The sequence below is a fragment of the Colias philodice genome, chromosome 26 (assembly GCF_061535455.1).
Source record: "Colias philodice isolate Cphi_HAF_F1 chromosome 26, ilColPhil1 Martin Lab GWU primary, whole genome shotgun sequence".
Classification (NCBI taxonomy): Eukaryota; Metazoa; Arthropoda; class Insecta; order Lepidoptera; family Pieridae; genus Colias; species Colias philodice.
In genome coordinates this window covers 1,510,616-1,537,252 of record NC_143111.1, presented here as the reverse complement: position 1 = coordinate 1,537,252, position 26,637 = coordinate 1,510,616, and the positions used below count along the sequence as shown (strand labels likewise).

At 32.1% G+C, this 26,637-nt stretch overlaps 1 protein-coding gene across 1 annotated transcript in view; it reads right to left on the bottom strand.

Annotated features, from left to right (window-relative positions):
* The window catches only part of LOC149476751 (uncharacterized), a 52,359-nt gene extending 31,295 nt beyond the window's left edge, over positions 1-21,064 (bottom strand). Inside the window, exon 1 of the mRNA XM_089711201.1 lies at positions 20,950-21,064. The gene's annotated coding sequence lies outside the window, so the exon portion shown is untranslated. The remainder of the gene's footprint in view (positions 1-20,949) is intronic.
* Positions 21,065-26,637: the final 5,573 nt, after the last annotated feature.

Below are 26,637 nucleotides of genomic sequence, written 5' to 3'. Positions count from 1 at the left end.
GATTTGACGATGATGTCATGATTCCTGGCGCGATGGCCCTGGAAGAGAATTTTCATGAGCTAGTTTAATTTCGTCAACGTGAAATCTAGTATGTTTGCGATTGATGAGAATAGTAACGTTGTTGTTGTTATGAACTTTTACGATTCTGTACGGGCCTTTCCAGATGGGAGACAGTGCTTTACGTAATCTATGATGATGTTTGATATATACCATATCCCCGACATTATAAGATACTACTCGCGAATGCTTATCATAATACTGTTTCGATCTTTCTTTACTTCTAAGAATATTTTCACGAGCTAAGTTTCGAGATATAGAAAATTTATGCTTAAGTGTTTTAATATAGTCAGGATAAGTAAAGTCAGGTGAAATGTCATAAATTGAACTTGGAATATGGGGCTTACAACCAAATAAAAGTTCGTGAGGAGTAAAGTTAGTAGATGAATGAACAGCGGAGTTATAAGATATTAGAGCGGTAGGAAGATATTTATGCCAGTCATCTTGATTTTCACTAACATATGATTTGAGATATTCTTTGAGAGTTGCATGACTCCGTTCGAGAGCACCATTAGTTTGCGGATGATACGGAGAAGAAAAGAGATGTTTAATCTTAAAAAGGGAAATAACATTTTTATAAACTTCAGCGATAAAATGGACACCTTGATCAGACAAAAGCGTCTTAGGAATACCGAAATGAGAGATAAACTGAATAAGACATTGAGATGTTTGTTCTGCCGTAGAATTCTTTATAGGATACGCCATAGAATACTTAGTTAAATCGTCTTGAAAAGTGACAATGTAGCGATAATTCTCAGGACCAGATTCTGGTAATGGACCAACGATGTCAGTCGCAATTCTCTGAAGAGGCTCATGGGAAGTAGAAGTTATTTCCATGGGAGCACGATTAGTAGCACGTAACGCTTTGTTTTGTTGACATTGAGGGCAATTTCTAACATAAGACTCGATTTCGGATCTCATATTTTTCCAGTAATATAGTTCTTTCAATTTACTATACATGCGTGCAAAACCAGAATGTCCGCCTACAGGTGAGTCATGATTGTCTTTTAGGATAGTTGGGACTTCAGTAGGGGTAGGATAGATCATTTTGTTATGATAAATATTAATCTTAATTCCAGTTTGATTAAAAACGTAAATAATCATCTCATAAATTAATGTAAATCTTAGTTTGTCAAAAGGATTTGAGAAATCAGATATAGAAATTTCTTTTACATTAGGATGATATATAACTAATTGTTTACGTAATTCTTTTAAGACTAAAAATATATCTTTATAAGATGCAGATTCAAAATGATGGACCTTTGTAAAAAGATGAAAGTAAATCTTGTTATTAACTGTTGAAATTTTGATTTTATGCAGTTCCTTTTCTGATAGTATAAAGGACTGTTTGTCATCTAATAATTCTAAGATATTATTGCAATAAGGATTTGAGTCATCTAGATCGATTGATGTTGGATAAGCTATAACTGAACAAGTTGTCTTTAAAAGATTTTCATTATGTTCAACAACTTCGGTATCACACATTGTGGGACTAGAACGGTTTCTAATAAAGGATTCATAGGATAGGTTGGTGATAAGTCTTGTACCGTCAGTGTCGTTGATGTCGTTAATAGCGTTAATAGGAGGTCGAGATAAGGCATCAGCGTTAGAATTTACTCTACCAGGTTTGTAAATAATTTCATAATCATATTCTTCTAACTTTAATCTCCAGCGCACCAGTTTACTGCTGGGATCTTTGCAATTAAAAAGCCAGACTAATGGGCGATGGTCGGTGACAATTTTAAATTTCCGACCGTAAAGATAGGGTCTGAAGGTTTTAACACCAAAAAGAATTCCTAACAGTTCTTTCTCAGTTGTACTGTAATTACCTTCGGCTTTATTAAGTGTTCTAGAGGCATACGCGATTGGGAGATCTTTACCAATATCACCTTGAGATAAGATTGCGCCTAATGCATAATTAGAAGCATCTGTGGTGAGTATAAAATCTTTAGAAAAATCAGGATATTGGAGAATGGGAGCATTAGTCAACATGGATTTAAGGGATTCAAATGCTTGAGTTTGGGATTGAGACCAATTGAATTCAACATCTTTTCGAAGTAAAGAAGTAAGTGGCTTTGTGATTTTGGAAAAGTCTTTAATAAACTTTCGATAATAGCCTACTAGGCCGAGAAAGGATTTTATATCTTTAGGATTTTTAGGAATAGGATATGAGATAACAGCTTTTACTTTATCGGGATTAGGAGATACACCTTTATCAGTAATAGTATGACCGAGATAAGCGACTTCACGACGAAGAAATTCGCACTTATCTGGTTGCAACTTTAGATTATGTTCTCTAAGTGCTTCGAATATGAGTCGGAGTTTGTGGATATGGGAAGACAGATCGTGGCTATAAATTATGACGTCATCTAAATAAATAAAGCAGTGGAGACCTTGAAGACCAGAGAGGACTTGGTTCATTAACCTTTGGAATGTAGCGGGAGCATTTTTCAAACCAAATGGCATTCTTGTGTATTCAAAGTGACCATTGGGAACTGAAAAGGCTGTTTTTGCAGCGTCGCTATCACTCATACATATCTGGTGGAATCCAGATGCTAAATCCAGGGTACTGAAATATTTGCTATGTCCTAATTGGTCAAGGATATCAGTTATATTAGGAATAGGATAGGCGTCACCGATTGTAATGTCATTGAGTTTCCTGTAATCAATTACGATGCGCCATTTCTTTTGGCCAGAAGCATCTTGCTTCTTAGGAACTACCCAGATGGGTGAAGACCAGGGAGAATTAGAAGGCCTAATGATTTTTTGATTAAGCATTTTGTTAATTTGATTATTAACTTCCTCTTTGTGGCATTCAGGGTATCTATACGTTTTTACATGAATGGGTTGAGAGCTAGTAGTTTTGATCTCATGCTTAAAAGTATTTGTACAAGTTAAAGCATCACCTTCAAGATGGAACAGATCAGAAAACTCGGTACACAGATCAAAAAGAGCTCGAGTTTCCTCAGGATTAAGATGTGATGATCTTATTTGTTCGTGCACCCTATTTACTCTCTCTAAAGATGTTTCAGAAACCACATTCGTGTTTGAAATTTGGAATTGATCAATTAAATCACAGGGATTCAACTCAACTGAAATAGACTTAATTATAACGTCAGAGCTAGTAGTATTCAGGACAGACACATTAACGTGATTATTACTTTTAAGTGAAACTAGACAACCGGAGATGAAAATTCCATTCTGAATTTCGGTTTTTTCTACGAAACCAGTGGTTACTTTAGGATTTGTGACATTACACTCAATAATCATTTCGGATCGAGCCGGAACAGTGTATACAGGTTTGGTAAAGTGGAGAGGAATTAAATAATTATCTATCTTCAGGATATTGGTCTCATAATCGATCTTAGCATTTTTAGACTTAAGAAAATCATTGCCAATAATTCCATCAAAATTAATATCAATAGAATCAGGAATTAAATTAAAATCAGTGATAATAGAATGATCTGGGAATTTAAAATCAAATTTAATTTGACCAAGACTTTCAGTATACTCAGATTGTTTATCGATACCTTTGAATTTTATTACTTTAGGTATCAATTCTGGTTCATATTGCAAAGATGATTTTTTCAAAAGTGAAATAGCTGCACCAGAATCAACAAGAAGTACTAAAGGCTTGTCTGAGTATGAGGATTTAACATAAACATGAGGTAAGTGAATTTTACTATTATAATTAATTTCATAAATAGCTTCAAAAGATTCTGAATTGGTATTGTTCTGAGTTACTCTATTTGGAAGATTAATAGTAGAATTGCAAGTTGTCTTAACTGAATTATTAGACCGATAACCTTTCGATATAGGAGGATTAGGAAATGTAGAATAGGTAGATTTAGTACGGGACTTTTTCGTGTTAAATGATTTAGGAGTTACATTTGACTGAGGAGATTGAATTGATACACGTGATTGAGTCGACTTACGAGATTGAATAGATACACGCGATTGAGTCGATTTTCGAGATTTAGTAGATGTAGGAGATTGAGACGATTGAGTCGATATAGGAGATTGAGACGATTGATTCGATATAGTAGATTGAGGCGATTGAGCCGATATAGGAGATTGAGACGATTGAGTCGATATAGTAGATTGAGGCGATTGAGCCGATATAGTAGATTGAGACGATTGAGTCGATATAGTAGATTGAGACGATTGAGTCGATATAGTAGATTGAGGCGATTGAGCCGATATAGTAGATTGAGACGATGTAGGAGATTGAGCCGATATGGGAGATTGAGCCGTAAAATAAGATTTAGTATAAGATAAGTCATAAGTCACGTCGGTTTGAGTCGATGATTCCGTACGACGCGGAAACGGAATCCTTCTTAGTTTAAAAACGAGTCATTGTTACTATCTTCACAAATCTCATGAACTTTATGTTCAGAGTGATTTTGTCGCCGAGAATTATTATATTGGCGCTTACGACATTCCGTAATATTATGGCCTGCATGCTTACAATATCTACAAATTTGAGAATTAGAAAATGGTGCAGTAGTATTTGAGCTAGTTGATGGCTTTGCATCATGCGAAACAGTGTGAATATTACGTTTGAATTGACGATTGAGGAAACAGGACCTTTCTGTGTGACCTAATTTCCCACAGGAACTACATTTGGGCCTCTGTTCAATAGTCTTTGATGACTGAACGTAGTTGTACAATTTTTCTTCTTGCACCGCGAGATTAATAGCATCACATAATGTCGTAGGGTTACGACATCGAACAATTGTGGATATATAGGACGGCAACCCTAACAAAAAGGTATGTAAAGCAAGGTCTTCCGTGCTAGCTATGCGCCCTTTTAATTCGTCCGGATTTTTTGTTGAATGCGCGATATCGGTTTGAAGACGAGTAAGGAATGTCTCCAGTCTTAAGCTATATTGCGAAACAGTTTCAGTTTGTTTTTGTTTACAATTCTGAAGGTCTAACAAAAGGTGATCTCTGTGTTTAGTCTCACCGAAAGTGGCCTTTAAAAATAATTTTAAGTCCTGCCAACTATCAAAAATTTTCAGTGAACACGCTAATTCAGCTTTTCCCTCTAACTGTGATATAATAAAACGATATAGTATGTCTTTCTGCCTACTGGATGCAAGGTTTATTGCGCTCTCGCAATTCTTAATAAACGACGATAATTTTTGTCTATCGCCGTCGAAAGGTTTTATAAATTTAAGTAAGACATTAAGAGGAATATTTTCGGTTTCAGACATAACGGAACACTCAGACTTAGTCTCGTTTTTGGACATCTTTTACAATGATAAAATATATTATAACGTAATAAAATAAATGGCAATAAAAAGTAACGAAACACTCACAGGAATGCGGCGATGACGACACGCAGCGACATATGACACCCTATTGTGTATTGTGTCGGTGGCGCGATGTATTCGTGTTACCGGGTTTCGTAATACACCGGTATAGCTTTTGTGACTCGATGGCGAGCTATGAGGCTTGGGCTGGCTAGCTGGCTGGCTAGCTGGCTAGCTGGCTGGTTGGCTGGCTGGCTCGGTGGCTGGCTGGCTGACTCGGTGCCTGATAGTGAATCAGACACAGTGGAGCAGCGACGGCAGCAGCTGGTAGCGGCGGAGGTACAGGTGCCGGGCAGTGAACCCTCGGCACAGGGAGAATCCTTCTTCAATTTGCAGCGGGCGGTACTAGTACCCTCGTGAAGGGCGTCGTAGTGGGCCCACCGTGTGAATCAGGTCGACCTTGTCAGGGTATGGGCGACCAAGGGATGAAAAATCCCCTTTACTTCTGACACCAATGTTAGTTCGTGGTGTATTTGTGTTTTTAAAAAAAACACAAATATAGTAAAAAAAATATTTATTTTTCACAACACAACACAACTTTTATTCGCAATTATTATACACAATAATTTACTATTTAATTCACACAGTATAGAATTTAATGTATTCTATAGGATAGGGATTCGTCCCCTGCACCCCGCGCGGTTACTGGTACTGGTGCTCCTCTCAGGCTAAGCCGGTGAAACCGTAGCTTAGGTGGTTATGCGACCATTAAGAGAGTAGCCCCTAAACTAAGAAATCAACGTGTTATATACGTACAATATTGCTGATACCGCGATATAGGCCGGTGGGGTTTATAGCCCAAGTCAGCAATATTGGACAATGTAACACAATGTAATAACAATGTAACAGAACGCACGGAAATATCTCGAAATGGGTCACGGTCTAACGAGTGACGTACTAAATATTGTTCAGCGTGTTATATAAGTAGGTAAGGCGTTAATGCTGACTGGAGTACGTGATAAATTTAAAAACAACGATTTGTGATTGCGTAAGTTTTTAATGAACGCAGTAGAGAATAATTGTTTTAGCACGTTGTAGTATTTGATAGTTTTCCTGCAAATTGACATTTTCAGAATCTGTGCGTTTTTAGATTTGATGAGTTACTTCCTTGGTTACTTCTATATATAATATTGATCTGAGGGAGATAGGTATGTAGGAAATAAAGCCATCATAGATACGAGATCAGAAGTAATCGAAAGAATAAATTTTAAAAATTTCTGTTTTACTAACCTAGTGCCCAAAAAAATGAATTAAAAATAACTAAGTAATTATTTACTTATACTATTTATATTAATTCTTATTTGTAACAAAAACCGTGAATACCTATTTCTTAGAATCGAAACGAAAACATCCATATACAGTGGTGGACGTTTAATTAGAAACACGTAACTCGATGAAGTAGTCTTCAAATTCATTTAACATTTATGTATTAACGTATTAGAGATTAAGTATTATTTCATATGTAATAGAACACCCGTTTATCTAGTTTTATGAGAAATTGCTTAATTTTAATCAAACGTTAGCTTAAATTAATAAAATTAAACAACTTTTAGTGAAGTCTGATTTCCGAGTATTTTCAGTCTGGACAAAAAATTAGAAACAGCATGGTTCGAGTGTTCCAAAGTCAAAACCTGTTGAAATGCCGCCAATATTTTTTTCTTCTACAAATATTTGCACCGTTTTTTAAACATTCCATCTAAAAGTTTATGAAAATTAATTTGTTTTGCAGTATAAATGGGTAAAAGTAAGATTTGTGACCCATCAACATGAAAAATAATTTTAAGTTTACATTTTGACAAAAACTGGAGTTACAGGAAAATTGCAAGATTTGTTATCTTACTTTTACCCATTTATACTGCAAAGCAAATTAATTTTCAGAAACTTTTAGATGGAATGTTTAAAAAACGGTGCAAATATTTGTAGAATAAAAAAATATTGGCGGCATTTCAACAGGTTTTGACTTTGGAACACTCGAACCATGCTGTTTCTAATTTTTTGTCCAGACTGAAAATACTCGGAAATCAGACTTCACTAAAAGTTGTTTAATTTTATTAATTTAAGCTAACGTTTGATTAAAATTAAGCAATTTCTCATAAAACTAGATAAACGGGTGTTTTATTACATATGAAATAATGCTTAATCTCTAATACGTTAATACACAAATGTAAATAAATTTGAAGACTACTTCATTGTGTTACATGTTTCTAATTAAACGTCCACCACTGTATGTATAAACAATAAACAAAATAATATAAGAACATGAACATCTGTGCGACAATCGCGGCGGTGCGGGGCGCGCGTGGGGCGGCTAGTTAGTCATAGATTGAAGCGATGTTTGAGACTCTTGGCTCTAACTCGTGTTACAAATAGTGTGGTAGCGATGCCCTCTCTAGTACGTAGTACATAGTAACTCAATGGTTCGTAACAATTTCGGAATTGATATGAGTATGTAGTTAAATGAAAATAGTGATTTGATTGAGAATAGCTGTTATATAAAACAGTAGATATTATGTATTAGTAAAATAAACGCATAGTACTTATTAGATTTTGTGACCAATAATTAAAACACAAGAATGGATAAAATATGAGAGTATTACCTACGTGTTATTAAAAAAAAGCCTCATATTAGGGTTTCATTAATTTCTAATTTTGAACGATAAATAATACACTTTCATAACTTATTAAGTTATTCTAAAATTATGAGCAAAAGAAAAATTAGAGGATCAATAAAGAAACGAATATATTTTAATGAAAATAGATGAAATCGAATTAGAGCTAGCGCGCACGAGCAACTTTGTCTCCGCAACTATTTTGTTTCCGCAACAATTTTGTCTCTCCACCCATGGGCTAGTTTGAAAGTGCGCGCACGTAGCGACGCAACTCCTTACTTATAAATAAATGTGATCCATTCATAAAACTGATCTAGAAGATAAAATATTATATTGAACGAACAAATATTTTTAATGTCTAATCATAGAAAAATATCAATAACTATCTCCAATCTAAGCTGATAAATTCAGTTATAAAACAAATTTATTCGTAAAAACTATTCACAGATTAAATAAAAAGTTATAACTGACAGATTATCAAATGTATCTGTAACAGTGATCATAATCCTATGATTTATACAGTATTGTAAAATTTATTGCTGTCTCAAATAACTGGAGCCTGTTCTTGTTTTGCACACGGTTCATATATAATTTAAATGTATGGGAAATATGACTTTTATATCTATCTGAAATGTACATATGTATAATATGTACGTACACACGTAAATATGTCAATTATAAGTCAAGCTGCAAACAACTTGGTAAAAGTTCTACTCATAATACAAAAAAATCTAGATATTTACATGTATTATATCATATAACAATATTTAGACATTGTACATTTTATTACATTTTAAGCTGCAGCACTATAGCTTGCTCTTATAAAGTTACACAACTTTATTTTTTATATGGTAGAGCAAGCGAAAGAGCAGATAGGCCACTTGATGTTAAGTGGTCACCACCGCCCATAAATTTGTATCACTGGTAGTGTTACAGGTGCTTTGCCGGTATTTTAAAAATAAATACGCTCTTCCTTGTTTGTACTTATATTGTATGTGTTTTTAATAGGATAAGTACCTAGGTACTTACCTAATAAAATTCAAATACTAAATATTTATCGCTACACTTACCAAAGTTTTTATTTATAACAAGATAAGGATTTATAAAGGACTTGTTTTAAGCTTAAATTACGAAGATTTCGTTTTCATATTTTCTATGAAACTATGTAAAAATATTAGGTACCTACTAACGCAATAAGTATTAAAATAAGTACATAGTTATCTATTGAATAAAAAATAATAACCACGATAACCTTTATTGATCAAATAAAAAATCTACACAACCAATTTTCCTGTTATACCCGTATCATAAATTTGACGTCTTCCTTATTCATTTGAAAATGATAAATTCTTCAATGTCAATTGTTGTTATTATTAATTTATGATGTTGAATAATAATAATTATGTGTTATTACACGCTTGTGGAAGACGTGGGCGAAATAATAAGATAGTAATTCTTGTTAATTATACATTGCTTGTTTCTAAATAGAGACAAGGAAGTTTGGTAGTGTAATCAGCAATCTATTATAAGGATTTTAATTACGTTATGAGGGATATGGCGTGTATCGAGAATAATATTATTAATGTACTTGGAGTTTGGTAGTTACTAAGTACTTCTAGCGAGTAAGTTTGTGAGCAACACGTGTCGCAAAAATCAATTAATCCAGGTACTTATTTGTCTTAAACTATAAAGCCATAATAACTGGACATAATATATTATGTTCGACTTTTTATGTAAAAACGTACTTTCGTACTTACTCTCCTACCAGGTTACCTGGCAGGGATTGCTGTCCAGCAATAAGGCCGCCTTTTGTGCAAAATATTAGTACCTATTTAAATTATTTGTAAAGGTTTACTTATAATTTGTACAATAAAGCATTTTAATCAAAAATTTAATACTTTATTTGTATTAAACCCTATTTTATTGAGAACCACCAGACTCTACCATGTAGGTATGAACTAAAACATTTCCTCGTACTGAAGATAGAACCCAGATCCTTTTGCGTCATTTATAGGGACATTACCCACTGTATTGTTGGGTCGTTAACTACAACCATCTGGCGATAGAAAAGCATTCTTACTCTCACTAGTATTTGCAATGAAACTTAGGCTCAACATAGATATCAGATTCTAAAAAACCTATGTGAAATATTGAGTCACTATCCTGCTCTAAAATACTATGCGATCCAACTAAGAATAAAATTGACTTAGCGCCATATTGCGACCTTATAGCTTTGAATTCAAACCAATTAATTGTCTTTGTTAAGCAAAAGCTACGTACATCGTGCAGCATAAAGTCTTAAATAGAGTATAATTATTAACGATTAATTATTATTTGTTATTTTTTTTAAACACGCTGACATTTTTAAACTGTGACATTAGAATAATATAGACATAATTTTATTAGGTACTAGCGGTCCGCCCCGGCTTCGCCCGTGGTACATATTTACGTTTTCTCTACATAAAAACCATCCTCGTACTTCAAGGAATATAATAAATATTATAATAAAAAAAGAATTATCGAAATCGGTTCAGCCGTTCTCGAGTTATGCGCTTACCAACACATTTTGCGATTCATTTTTATATATAAGATTTAATCGAATTGGGACTACTACTACTATTTCAATTAAGTTAAATTATTTTTTGTAGGTATCGATAAGTAATAACGATTGCATGCCAAACATCTTATGTACGTGTTCAAGCAATTAATAAAAGAATTTGCATTTAAATTTATGTTATAAACATAAAAGGGGTTTTCAAATGACATGTAGGTAACACAGCTAGGTCATTGACGTTCCTATTCTTGGTTGAATCGGCTAAGAGACGATCCACTCCATACAAATGTATATGAAGCTTCGAGTCGTATCAGCCACTTATAATCGCAAGTATTTGAGAACAAACGACATTACATAAAGCATTTAAACAATAGATCTGTTTCGCTTAACCCGGCGTCATTGAGGTTGGGTCAAAATGACCCAGCTTGTTTATAATTTACAATATCTTTGTAATTACGTGCACGATTGTGCTGTTCTTTGTAGTAGCTGGAGCTAACAATGTACATTAAACGTTTTGGAAGTGACATCCTTTCGACGTCGAGTGTACTTGGAGCTACACGTGTGTATTTTCGAAAAAGGTAAATATGACCCATCCTCACAATTGATGCAACAATTTCGCGCCACTGCTAAGTTATCGATTTTTACTGTTGTGTAGGATTTCTTGGTGTCTGCAAACATGCTTTTTGCTTGTTTCTGTGAATTTAATGTTTTTGTTTGTCCAACAGGTACTTATTATAAAATAGGTACTATAAACGGATAGAATAGAAAATATCACGTATCATGGCGGGTTTAGACTCTTGTCTGACTCAGACTTACCTTATTATGATGATGAAATTGATGAAGAGGATCATGTTAGAGTGCGGAGTGTGTTTCAAGCGGAGAAAAGCGAAAACCCGAATTCAATACCTTTTACAATAAAACTAAATATGGGGTTGACGTCGCTGATGAACTTTGCGCCTCATATGATGTGAGTCGTAACTCCAAAAGGTGGCCCCTGACAATTTTTATGCCATGTTGGACACACAGGAATTAATGCGCTTATAATACGTCGCATAAATAAAAACAAACCAAGCGATAAGCGACGTAATTTTTTGAATAACTTAGGTCTTGTCTTAGAACATTCGAAAATTCGCCAGGAATTGAATCGATAGCAATGACAAATGGGCAAAAGAATCAAAGAATTTATTGATGGATCATCAGAGGAGCCACCTGCAATTCCCGCAAAAGATGTTTAGTGTGTCCGGATAAAAAAATAGTAAAACAAAACATTTTTGTCAAGCTTGCCCTAAATCTATTTGTCCTGAACGCATCATGTCTTTCTGTTATTGATTTCATTTACAACGAAGATTCTAATTAGCTTTGTTAAAGATTTTTTCTAATATATTAGACTTAAGTTTATAAAAATGCTATTTGTAACCAAAATTACTGGTTATTAGCGTAGTAATGACATGAAAACGTAAGAGGTCTATATTTTGTTCCTATTTTTATGAGTTTATGTCAAAGTTGATAAAAGTGAATAAAACGTTGGTTAATTATTATTTTTATTTCATATTATCAAAACCAGAATACCTTTATCCTATAATAATAACACAGAATACTAATTTTCTTAAAAAGTTTAGAAATACCAACTATAAAATATATGGGTAATATTGACCCACCTCAACGTTCGCGTATCTGTTTTCTACCACAATGACGCCGGGTTAAGATATCTCGGTTCTCTGATCAAATTCTACGTAAGTACCTTTGATTTCTCTAGAGACAGTCTTTACACAAACGACATTATTTAAATTCTTACCTAAAATATATTTTTAAGGTTCTTTTGCCTGTTGCTATGCGTATAACTAACTTGCTCTAGTACTTAGGTAAATGTTATATGTACATATAAGAGCGTTAAGCGTTAAGTATCTTATGAATGAAGAAAATTAGGTAGAGTAAATATTTACATATTATTATTATAATAAAATAATTATCGAAGTGAAACTTCTTTATCGGGGTTGGACAAAAATTTAGTGTAACATTTTTGCGTTACGCCGTACGCGTGACATTTTTTGCGTTACGCCGTACGCGTGACATTTTGCGTTACGCCATACTCGTGACATTTTTAAGGTCTTAAAGAAGTTTCACTTCTTACGTGTGTACTCTAGTACACGCATACATTTTTTTTAATAAGAATTATCGCAAGTATAGTTAAAAATAATTGCCTTCCTTATTGTAATTTCTGAACAAAATATATAAGAATTATGAATTCTATATTTCAACTTGCAAACAGAAAATTGAACTTTCTACGTACAAATCCTTATAAATTATTAATATTAATTGTGTATTTTCTCAAAATCCCAGTTTTGAGCGAAAAACATCAAATTCAAACCTACTCATTGAAAACATAATCTAGATACAACTTTTGGAGCCTTTGTGCAAAATTTTGTATGAAACCCTTAAACAATACCCCAAATATCTTTGAGCCTACTCCTTTGAAAGTAAATGATTAAAATGTGTAATTTCACGCTCCGCTGTGTTTCAAATAATTCGATTGAATTGTATTTCATAATATTATGTTCGGTTTATCTTTTCGTCGTTGACTTGTTGATTAGTACTGTTTGATCTTATACTAATATTACTAGCGGTCCGCCCCGGCTTCGCTCATGGTTACATATTTCGCAATAAAAGGTAGCCTATGTTCTTTCTCAGGGTCTAAAGATTATCTGTGCCAAATTTCATCAAAATCGGTCCAGTAGCTTATGCGTGAAAACCATACATACATACATACATACAAACCTTTCCTCTTTATAATATTAGTATAGATAAAGCTGAAGAGTTTGTTTGTTTGAACACGCTAATCTACTACTGGTCCGATTTAAAAAATTCTTTCTGTGTTAGATAGCTCATTTTTTGTGGAAGGCTATAATAATATCATCACGTTAAGTCACATTTATCTGAATATCCTTGATTTCAAATATCTATGATTAAGTGCATCTTATTATATTATGCTCAACTGTGCTTAAAAAACAACAACACGTTTTTCTGTTTATACAGTGTTTAGAATGTTAAAACAATATTTTTTTAGTATTTTATCCCAGAAATAATTTCGGAGCGAAAAATCAATACTGTATTCTTTTAAACCCAAATTTCATATTTGCTAGGCCGTGAGAGAAAGCTGGTTAAAAATGAGCTTTAAAAAAACATTTCTATGGAAACAACAAAGGTACTAATAATTCTGAAGAAGTACAAAGTTTTCCGGGTCAGCTTGTCAGTGTGATAAGAATTTGAATTGAATTCTTATATTTATAGACTGGGAAAACTATTTCTAAGAAGTTTTCAAAGAAAAATTCCGAACCAATGGAGAAGATACTTAGTAACTTCATATTGTATGAGATTCTATGTTACTTGTATGAAGAAAGTCAGATATAGTCAATTATTCAATGGCCAGTTCTTTTACCTACTTACATTTCTTACTTATTGTGTGTTATAAGAAAACTTTTATATCATGTATAGAATATAAACTGTAGCATTATAATGGACTTATTAGTTATTTACTACGACATTTTGTTCTGTGGTTATTTTTTATTGCGTTTAAATAGTTGCAAAAAGTCACAAAACAATTAAACAATGATACGAACTTAATTTATGGCCTACTAGGTTTCCGCCCGCGGCTTCGCCCGCGCAGTCTTAGAAAAACCCGCATAGTTCCCGTTCCCGTGGGATTTCCGGGATTGCGTCATTTTCCCGGGATAAAAAGTAACCTATGTCCTTTCTCGGATATCAAAATATATCCATACCAAATTTCATGAAAATTGCTTCAGTAGTTTATAGGCGTGATTAAGTAACAGACAGACAGACAGAGTTACTTTCGCATTTATAATATTAATACATAGTCTATATTTTACAATTTAATAAAGTACCTACATTCATAAACAATACATGACATACACGCAAACTTACACGCAAATCGATTTTCAGGGAATTTAGTTTAAATTATAAGATATTTCACCAAATCCGAAATCCAGTCTTTTTTTTTCCAATTATATTTTCTCAATTACTTCTTCTTCGTAGCAATGGAGTGACAAAATATAATATGGCATCAGTCATTTTTGTTCTGTCAATATGATATTTCACGCATCGGCACGTCACGCAATTTAGATGAATCGACGTGCCATCACCAAAGTATATTATATTGATGATATTTATAAATATGTATACGTAACTAATATGTTTACTAGCTGTTATAAACAGAAAATTATGAGTTACTAGATTTCCGCCCGCGGCTTCGCCCGCGTTTTCAAAGGAAAACCCGCATAGTTCCCGTTCCCGTGGGATTTCCGGGATAAAACCTATCCTTTGTGTTAATCCAAGTTACCCTCTACATGTGTGCTAAATTTCATTGTAATCGGTTCAGTAGTTTTTACGTGAGAGAATAACAAACATCCATACATCCATACATCCATACAAACTTTCGCCTTTATAATAGTTATGAGTTATTATCATGATTAGCATGAAAAATAATAATTTGTGTCGCAGTTATTTACATATATTATTATTTTGTAAAACAAAGAAACGGTCCAGTCGTTTTGCAGAAGTTTAGTTGCACTGTGACACGAGAATTTTATACATAGAAAAGTCACATGCTTTAGAACCGCACGGATTCGATCGCATTCGATTCGACAGGAAATATTTCTATAGCTTATAATATGACATTCTGGTTCATAAGCTACACCACTGCCAAATATCATCAAAATCTGTTAAGTGGTTTTCGCTTGATAGAGAAACAAACATACACATTTATAATATTATTTAGATAATATTTGCATGAGATAAATTATAGTGCAATATAACGTAAGTGAAGTGCCCATAATCCGCGGGCTGTGAACTGCTAAATAAATATTGTACATCAAATATACGAACATTTTTTCTAAAACAATTCCGTTCAAACCGATTTAATTGTGACGGAGCTTTCGTTATTTGATACATCCAATTTTAAGTTCATACATACGTATGGATTAGTTTTATTTCAAATATTGAACTGTGTCGGTTGCCCTGATTGAATTCCTAGTACCTAATATATAAAAGTTCATGTTTTGTTTACCTACTGAATCGTGTAAAAATTGTGCGGATTTTAATGAAATTTGCCAAATAGATAGACTTCGATATATAGATAGGATCAAGACGTAGACGTTTAAGTTAACAACTAGTCTAATAGAACCTACTCCAAAAAATACCTAAATAACATCACTCGGCTACTCGGCAATTACAATCAATCAAAAGTCAAGTTATTTACCCAACCATTTTATTCAAAATATACACGAATCTGCCTGTCAAAATATAATAATAAAACAATTAAAACAACAACTTTAAATTGAATTAAACTGAAAAGAATATTATTAGAATTGTTCATTTTATTTCGAATCTTCAACTCCATTAGTGTAAGTTTTTCCAGAATTTTCTCAAACATTTCCAACGTAGCAAGCTTTTATTTAACAAACGAAAAGCAATGAACAGTTCCTATAATTTGTTTTAACGATTGTTTGTGTTTATCAAACACATTTCTTCTTGCAACTTTGTCTCTTTAAAGAACTTCCGAATCATCATAAATATAAAATAACTGTATTAAATGTGTAAAGAAGCGAAAATACATTAACAATATATTCTAATAATATAAATAGGAAAGTAATTCTGTCTGTCACCTAAATCACTGCACTGATCTGGATAAAATTTAGTACAAAGCTAGCTACTACCAACACGCAACATAGGATAGGATTACCTAATCCCGGAAACCTCACGGGAAAAGCAACTATTCAGGTTTTCCTTTGACTACGCGGGCGAAGCCGTGGGCGGAAAGCTAGTATGTTTGAAACTGTAACTGACAGCAATTATGTACAGAAAACAAATTACCAGTGTTAATATGACAAAAGATGATAATTGCAAAACCTCAAAACTGTAAGAAATGTCTTAACTTGAGTGATTAATTACACTTATCTAAAATGATGTTCCCAGTGCCTTGCACTAATATATCTTGTTTATAATGTGTTTGATTTTACAATTAATATTATGAAATTAGAGATATTTCAATATTAATATTATGAAATTATTAAGCATTACTAAGTTATAGATGAAGTTCATAAATAGTTTTTACAATTACGATACTTCACAGCACATACACATAAAAAAATAACAAGTATAATAACTTAAAGTTAAAATTAATACTTAGTTATCTTTAATTCTGATCCAAAATTCATTCTATAAAACCACAAATGTAAATTGAAAAATTATAATAATCATGACTTTAATTTTAACTGAAACTTAAAAAACATCTTAGACTCTTAGACAACTTAAAATATGAAATTAAAGAAAACACAGTCCCAAATTAATAAATCTTCTCAAATCTCAATAACTTTAAAAATAAATCTCTTTAAAACGCTTTGATAAGTACTAAAGATTCAATAAAAATATACATTCTGCTTGTTTTTTAATTAAGTTCCACTTGACCGTTTTCCTTGAGATGGCATTCACAGAATAACTACGTACTTAAACTGATTTCAATTCAAGATAGAAAGGTAATCGGTATATTCAATTATTTTAACAGGTTTGCGAAAATTGTATGAATTTTATAAACGATTTTGCGAGTGATTTAACCAATTTCGTTAATTATCAGTTAGAGAGCTTTATGCACACGTTTCTATATTTTAAATGATCAATCACATTTATTGCAATTCATAAAAAATTACAAATAGTGAATAAATTTTTTGTCCCTTGCAAATATATAATAAATAGTAGTAAATTCAAGTTACATTGCCACGAAAAAATTATGAAACCTAATGCGAAACTTATTTTAAAAAACTGTATACTACGTTACAAAATAACTTTTGTACAAAAATAATAATTGAATTGCTACAATTATTATATCACATACCAAACGCATTTCGCATTACAGATTATTTTCACATTAAAACAATATTTTTCCACGTAATGTAGCACCATCAACAAAAATATACTATCATCCTGTATTCATCATAATACATCAAAGTAAATCATTAAATTCAAATCTAGAATTCAGATCCTAAAGCCGATCAATCAATCCTTAACCGTTGAACGAATGAACGAAATAACTCATTCACCTTTCATACCTTTTGCCTCTTATAAGCGCTTTAAATTACAAGAGTTTTCGAACTTCGGCCAGCGGTTTTTAATTAAATGTTCTATTTCGCGGTTTAAATTCGAATATCGAATACATTTTTATTCGTTCAAATTGAAATGCTTCATGAGAGTAGTATGGATTTAAGAGGTTAGATACGAAGTGAATGAATGGTTTGAATGAATAAAAATATGAAGTGTGATTTATTGAAGATTTGGTTTATAGCATGTTGTTATCTTCTAGTTATATAAATGAATATAATTGACTAAGGTCCGATTTTTCAATGCTTGGATAGAACTTATCCGTCCAATAAAGTATTACACGATAATATTAAAATGTCACGTAAACTTTCGGTAATACGGGAAATTAGAATAGATACGTTCTTATAATGGTAGTTTTATACATTATTCGATGAATAAGTTTTATCCAAGCATTGAAAAATCGGCCCTAAATTGTGTATTTTATATCAAATAGGTATCATAATGGTTTCAATTATTATTTATTATTATATTAATTTACGTATTTTATTACGCGTTGGCAATTTTATTTAATTATCTTTTAAATATATTAAACTCAAAGGTGACTGACTGACTGACATGTGATTTATCAACACACAGGCCAAACCACGGATCGAGCTGAAAGGCATGCAGGTAGATGTTAGGAGGTAGGCGTCCGCTAAGAAAGAATTTTGATAAATTCTACCCCTAACAGAATAAAATAGGGGATAAAAGTTTGTATGAAACAGATTTTATGACGTAGGCATCCGCTAAGAAAGCACTTTGATTAATTATAATAAAATATAAATACGATACCTAATTTATTATAATACTTATAACGCGAGCGAAGCCGCAGGCAAAAGCTGGAGAAATATATTAATAAAAGCTTCCATAACTGAGAAGCCCGCAGATATTATGTAAATTCAACAAATTCGTACAAAACTATTATACCTATAACTGTCTTCAAACTTTACAATTAAAATAATTTCAATTCGCATATTTGATGGTACCTACTTTATAATAAATTCGTAGCCAAAACTTCTACAGAAATTACTTCTCATATTGATTTATAGAAACTCTAAAATAATTTATTTAACTAAAGTTATTTTAGGAGTGTTTCTGAATCGTAATACATTAAAATTATTTGCCAACTGTTCGGAAATAATTTATACAGATAACAGCCGGCAAGGAACTCTATAATATTATTATTTATATTATTATTTATAATATTAATCGATTTAACCATTTGCGATGAGAAAAAGAACAATAAAATACTATTATATTTTAAATTTTCACCTGAATAAGTAATGAGTATCTCAAATTACTTATTATATTATCATTCGCGTATAAGTTTATCATAATGCATGATTAAAGTTTAGATATAGTTATATCTACTTAAATATCTCGTTCGCTTCGTATAAAGTTTTAAATGTATTAATTTTTAAGTATTAGTATAATAACTTATAGTCTATATTATAACATCGCCTAATTAATCCGACAAATATGTGAAAATCGAAGGTAAAGTTAATTCAATTTTATTATCAGGTAAAAATAAACCCCTTAAAAACTTCTACCTACTAATGTTATATATTAAATGCTAGAATAATTACATCTCTTCAGGTCAAGACAAATCTCTCATCATCTGAAGGGAGTGGTTCATAAGACGAAAAAAAAATGAAACCGAAACCGAAAACCGGGAATATGCTAAGGGGGCCATGTGTTAAAAATGACTTACATATAATTATTATGCATGAATTTAGTTTATTCAATTTACGTGATATCATTTTTGTAACACTAACATCGTTAGAGTACTGCGGCAATGAAGTGTCCTCGACGCGTGGATATGCGACAATTACCTACTAAAACTACAGTAGAATTTATTTATAAAAATGTATTTTAATTGTAAAGTTTTTTTTATATAGAATGGATATACCGTGATGGAGATAAGCATTGAAAATAGTCTAATAGTTTATTATGGTATCACTACAGAGTATAAAACAAAGTTGCTTTTTCTGTCCCTATGTCCCTATGTGAAGATATCTAGATGAAGCGGGCGAAGCCACGGGCGGAAAGCTCGTTAATAATTATAAAATGCTTCCAATAAATATCTTTTTTGTGCCATTAATACACGAAAGACGATTTTCTTTTAATACAAAAGATAATAATCGTAGACTTTGGTAGTACCTCTTACAGCAATATCTTTCCAACTGACTGAATAGGATGAAAGAATATGTATGGAAAAAAGGGCCTTCTAAATGTTTTGTGAATATTAATATAATTTATGTAATTAAATCCGATATCATATTATACAGTTGATTGAATTTATGAAAAAATCTCCTTATATTACTTTTATTATAATATTATAATAATAGATGTTTTATTATTAATATTATATACCTTTAAATACTAGTTGCTCGCCCCTGCTTAACCCTGTTTTTTTAGCTTTCTATAACCTACATAGGTAGGTAGAGCAAAACCATAAAATATTATTTTTAGCGAAGTCGGATAAATAAATGCGTCACCTGCAAATGACAGACTTCGATAACAAGTAGGTATTATGCGTTTCCTTAAATGGGATTCCGAATCTTTATGGGATACAAGAAGGATCCTTGTAAAAGATGATGGGATTTGTAAATAAATTACATTATTTTTTACTATATATTATTTATGTGACTATTAATAGGCGATTGAATAAAAAAAATGTTACTATTTATTATCTGTGTCACAATTATTATAAATAGTATGAGGACTGCCAGTTAATTTTACTATTTATGATACGATTTTAAATGTTAAGTAGGTTAAGAGGCGGAGTATTATGCAAGCAATCCAAAAATACAGTATGTTTAAAAAATATGAATGAAAATTAAGAAAAGTTAATAATTGTTGCACGTTTCCATTTTATCTAATTCCCTAGCGTCATTTTCGAGTAAGATATCGTAGAGCTCTCTTATCTTTTTGTTAAAATATTTAATTTCGTTTTAACTTTCAGATTTTATTTCTTATGTACACTGTCCCTTATATAAATAATAGTATTTTATTATAAGAATAAACTAATTAATTATTTGATTTTGGTGCCTAAAAAATTATTGTCATATTTTAATGATTATTGAGCAATAACAGATAATTAAAGCATTGTTTTTACAATAAATAAATTGATAGTAAATATTATTTAATAACACGGACAATAAAATAATAAAAATATCATTACCACCTGCAATATGAACCTGAACTTGAAATATTACAATCAACGTTTGCTGAAAAAAAAATATCACCATAAAAATCCGTTACTCACCATACGGAACGTATTCCTGGTACACAGCACAACACTATCAAACGTCACTCATCACGACACATCACTAGTTAGCGCTTAGGGCACGTTCGCACAGCGCGGCAGCCGAGTCGCTTGTGCCGGGACCGCCCCGCGCAACCCCCGCCTATGGTATCAGACTCCATAAAAATATCACACCCTGTACTGCGCAATGCATAAATTACATGCATGTAAATATTTTTGAAGGTTTCACGTTGATTAAATGTTCCTTGTGGTGTACGAATGGTCTGAATTTAATCAAAATATGTCTGTGGAGTCAAAAATGTTATGATTTTTGACTTGAAATTATTTATAAACGTAGTGTAGTATTAAATAGTCAATTTTCTTTCTACTTTCATTATTCAATTTTAATTATCTGTACTTATTAAGCTCCCTTTAATTACGTTGAACAGTAAGAGTTTTTATTCGACCATTGTAAAGCTTTATATGTATTTACTACTAGCTTCCGCCCGCGACTCCGTCCGCGCGGAAAAATTAAGATTTATTTATTTCTACGTATTTTTCCGGGATAAAAAGTAGCCTATTTTATGCCCAGGATAATAAGGTATAATTATACCAAGTTTCATCGAAATCGAACCGTTAGTTTGCCGTTAGATGCCTTCACATACAGACAGACAGACAGACAGACAAACAAAATTTTTTATATTAATTATATATTTGGGTTTGGTATCGATCCAGTAACACCCCCTGCTATTTATTTTTTCAATATTTTCAATGTACAGAATTGACCCTTCTACAGATTTATTATATGTATAGAAGATAAAGCTTTCCTTGGGTTCCCGGAAAACTTTGTATTCTTATTTACTAGGTTCCAAAATACGTCATAAATACCTAATAATATATGTATTGTTTTAGTATATAATTATTATCTTTTTCTGAAATATTTATTGCACGACTCATGCAAAGCATAGCGAGTGCTTTTTTGCGATCCAACAATATGTTTTACAATAGTTTCGCAACTGTTTAATTAATTATTCTTCTTCTATACTAATATTATAAAGAGGAAAGGTTTGTATGTATGTATGGTTTTCACGCATAAACTACTGAACCGATTAAAATGAAATTTAACACACATATAGAGGGTAACTTGGATTAACATATAGGATAGATTTTATCCCGGAAATCCCATGCGGGTTTTCCTTTGAAAACGCGGGCGAAGCTCATCATCTAGTATCAAATAAAAGTAAAACATCATGGATAGGCAAGCAAATTGAATTATAATAAATAACAAACATTTGAATAAATATTGTTTCAGATACCTAGGTTAATATTTACAGGGAGAATGATTTTTCCTTTATGATATTCAAGGTGTAATAAACCAAGGAAAAGTCAATGCATTAATCCTCTGAATAGCTCAGATTTCTATAATTTTTACAGAATTTATTGGCTTTACCTCTCGTCGTGTCTCTGGATAATCGAATTTTTAATATTGGATTCGACCTACTTCCTCTTTTGAGTTGACATTTTTGCATATAATTTAATAAGTTTAGAAATATTTCTCTTCCTCAATAGTGGGTCGTTATATTCATGATATTGTTCGTCTATTGTGTAGTTTCTAAAAGGACAATTCCATATGTACCTATGTGTTTTTTGTCTGATCAATACAAGTACCTAGTCAATAAAATATATTCTGATTAAGAATTTCAAATTTGTATCACATGTTTTGTAATAGGTAATATGATTTTTATACCAACAGGCTCTATCTTTTTATAGATGTCTATACTAATATTATAAAACTGAATAGTTTGTTTGTTTGAACGCGCTAATTCCAGGAACTACTGGTCCGATTTGAAAAATTATTTCGGTGTTAGATAGCCTATTTATCGAGGAAGGTTAAAGGCTATATAATATCATCACGCTAAGACCAACAGGAGCGGAGCAATGCTGGTAAAACCGTGGGGCACAGCTAGTTGTTTTATATTTCATAATATGTCAAAGCATACAAATATAAAAAATACATTAATAGCGTTTCAGTACAAGTTCAATACCCTGATACATTAAAGGTGAACTGAACTAAGCTTCGTCTGTATTGAACAGAAGATTAATGATACTCTAATATACTGTGATGTCTGTATTTTGTCATTTGTATTTTTTTTAATCTATAGAAATGTAAAATACACAATGTATTATATAAATAGCTTCGAACATTATGAACGAAAAAGTGATATAATTTTTAATCTTGTCTAATGTATAATATTTCTCTAAGTTTACTAATTTACGTTAGTAAGGATCTTGTTGTAGAAATAAAAACTCATAACGTATTTTAAACACGATTTATTCAGTTTATTATTATGATTTAGAATGAAGTTTCGAAAACTATACATACAGTGATAAGTGAGCGTGGTCACGGGGAAACGCTATAGTGAATAAATCGTGTTTAAAATGCGTTGAATACTTACTCCTTTAATTTCTAAATGTATACCGTATACTCACGTACAATAAACACACAAAATAATGTGTTGTTAAATATTGGTAATGAAAAACAAATAAAATTTAGACATGTTTACAAAATATATTTGTCAGAACGAATTAATTGTAAAATATTAAATTTTATGCAATGGATACTAAAATAAAAATAAATTTGTATTCTGTCTGTTTTATTTTATTTCATTTACTGCCACAGCTCGTAAACTTGGTTTTCTGCTACGAATAAAAACGTTATTCGTAGGTTCTCTGATTATTTTAGAATATCTTGTTTATCTATCTCTAGCTACGAAACGGGTGAACTGAATTGAATTCAGTTGTTTGCTGAATGCATTTTAGGTAGATATAAAAATATGACTTTCTCGTTATTGCAAGAAAAAGAAGCTTGTAACTTCTATAAGTTTTTATAAATATTCGCAAAATATGAAAATTATACACACTGCATTAGGTAACAATGTATTATTTTCCTACAAGAATGCGAATATAATATTAATTTCAACTTTCACGAGTAATTTAAGTATTTTATTGTAAGATTTTTAACTGACTTCACAACACAATTTGCGTCCTCTTTATAATAATACTAGCTTTCCGCCCACGGCTTCGCCCGCGTTTTCAAAGAAAAACCTGCGTATCTCCCGTTCCCGTGGGATTTCCGGGATAAAACCTAGCCTATGTGTTAATCCAAGTTACCCTCTATATGTGTGCTAAATTTCATTGAAATCGGTATACACATACATAATTACAAACCTCTTTATAATATTAGTATAGACGAATATTGTCGAAGACTCGAATTTCTCAACTCCAATGAATTTTTTTCGTTCTCGAAGTTTACGCAAACAATTTCTTCTGGAAAAATAGTCGAAGTCGCACGAACTTGACCTATTATTTTTATTTTTGTCTTATTCATTGTTTAACATTGAATCTAAAATAAGTTAATCAGAAAGACGCGGGTTCGAATCCCGCTTGGTTTACAAAGTTTTAATTTTCTTTAAAAATTTCTTATTGAAAAAAATAATGCTATGAAAATAAATATATTGAAATAGGTTGATTTTTAATACCCTCGAGCAAAATCAGATATAGACAAAAAATCACGCAACATATTTGGTATATTTAAAAAAAGGCAAACGGAATTACTAAAAGAGCTTTAAGCTTACACGCGAAGTCTTTAGAATAATTATGAATTCCAAGGCTTTCCTTTTTTACGAACGCTCGCGCGTGTTATGTAAAGGTTATATAAATCTAAATACTGTATTCATTTAAATAATTTATCACTAAGGTTGCAATTAAATGTAATCTTATATATAAAATTCTCGTGTCACAATGTTAGTCTCCATACTCCTCCGAAACGGGTGGACCGATTCTCATGAAATTTTCTGTGCATATCGGGTAAGTCTGAGAATCGGCCAACATCTATTTTTCATATGTACCACGGGCGAAGCCGGGGCGGACCGCTAGTTATAATATAAATATTTATTTTATATAGCTGTTGTACACAACTCTTTGAATAAAAATGTTCTTACTTTTGAGATAAAACTGTCTCTTTGCCAGTATTTTAAATTGATCGTTAAAAATACGTGATACTTCATGCATCAGCACTATGCGATTCGGAACTTTATAGCATGAACGCATTTTATATGTGATAACTATTTCCATCCCTACTAGTCCCTACTATCCCTACTAATATTATAAATGCGAAAGTAACTCTATCTGTCTGTTACACTTTCCCACTTAAACATCTCAACCGATTTTGATGAAATTTGGCACAGACAATCTTTAGACCCTGAGAAAGAACATAGGCTACCTTTTATCAAACACCACGCGGGCGAAGCCGCGGGCGGTACCTAGTTGTAATATACATAAATTAAGTCCTGAGTGAGCGTGAATATACTAATTATTTAAATATTCCCTGATTCAATTATAGTATTCAATCACTAAATAGAAAGCTTCATTAAATTTAGGAACCTCCAATGGATAAGATAAGAGTAACTTTACGTAATTTTTTATGTATTACTAGCGGTCCGCCCCGGCTTCGCCCGTGGTACATATTTACGTTTTCTCTACATAAAAACCATCCCCGTACTTCAAGGAATATAATAAAAAAAGAATTATCGAAATCGGTTCAGCCGTTCTCGAGTTATGCGCTTACCAACACATTTTGCAATTCATTTTTATATATAAGACTAGCGGCCCGCCCCGGCTTCGCCCGTGGTACATATGAAAAATAGATGTTGGCCGATTCTCAGACTTACCCGATATGCACAGAAAATTTCATGAGAATCGGTCCACCCGTTTCGGAGGAGTATGCAGACTAACATTGTGACACGAGAATTTTATATATAAGATTATCTGTTTCTATATGTATGTAGCTTCTTTTAATAGATGGTCTTGCGAACTGGTTTTGTTGAGATGTTTCTTACCAGACACCACAGAGTTATATGGCAAAGGAAACCAAATGATAAATTAGTTATTTACTACTGATAACTAATTTGAAATTCATAGCTACAAATTTAAGCACGGCATTAGTTCCAACCAGAACTAGACATCTAGACAACTGCTATATCTACTAAACATTGCTGGGTACAAGATTTAATATTGAATGTAACCACATTCAAATTGCTTCTTCTTAGTCTTATTGCAAAACACGAACTAACTAAAAACCAGGTCTAAAACGGAATCGTAAACGTAAAATTTTATTACAAGACAATAGATCCGTATCTATTGTTTAAACTTCTGTACCAAGTTAAACCATGACTTTATAGTCTGTGTAGCTGTGCCCCGCGGTTTTACCCGCATTGCTCCTATTGGTCTAAGCGGGATGATAATATATAGCATATTTATATAGACTTCCTCGATAAATGGGCAATCTAATAGGTAGGTACCAATAGTATTTTTCAAATCTGATAATTAGGACCATTGGAATAGTTCCTGAGATTAGCGCGTTCAAACAAACAAACTCTTCACCATTATAATAAAAAGTCTATTTAAGTTTTTGTAATAACACCGATAACGTTTTCCCTAGAAAATAGAAGCTTAAAAATGTATTCATTTAATAACGATCCGTGTCAACCAATACAAGTTAAAATTCCTCACACTTCCTCCCATAAAAAAATAGTATGAACTAAAAATTCTATGTCACACAACATGATATGGTCATAAAAATAGTAAATAAAACAACGGTGTCAATACACAGCGCTTGAAAAAAGAGTATTTTCATGGCGCGAGTTATTT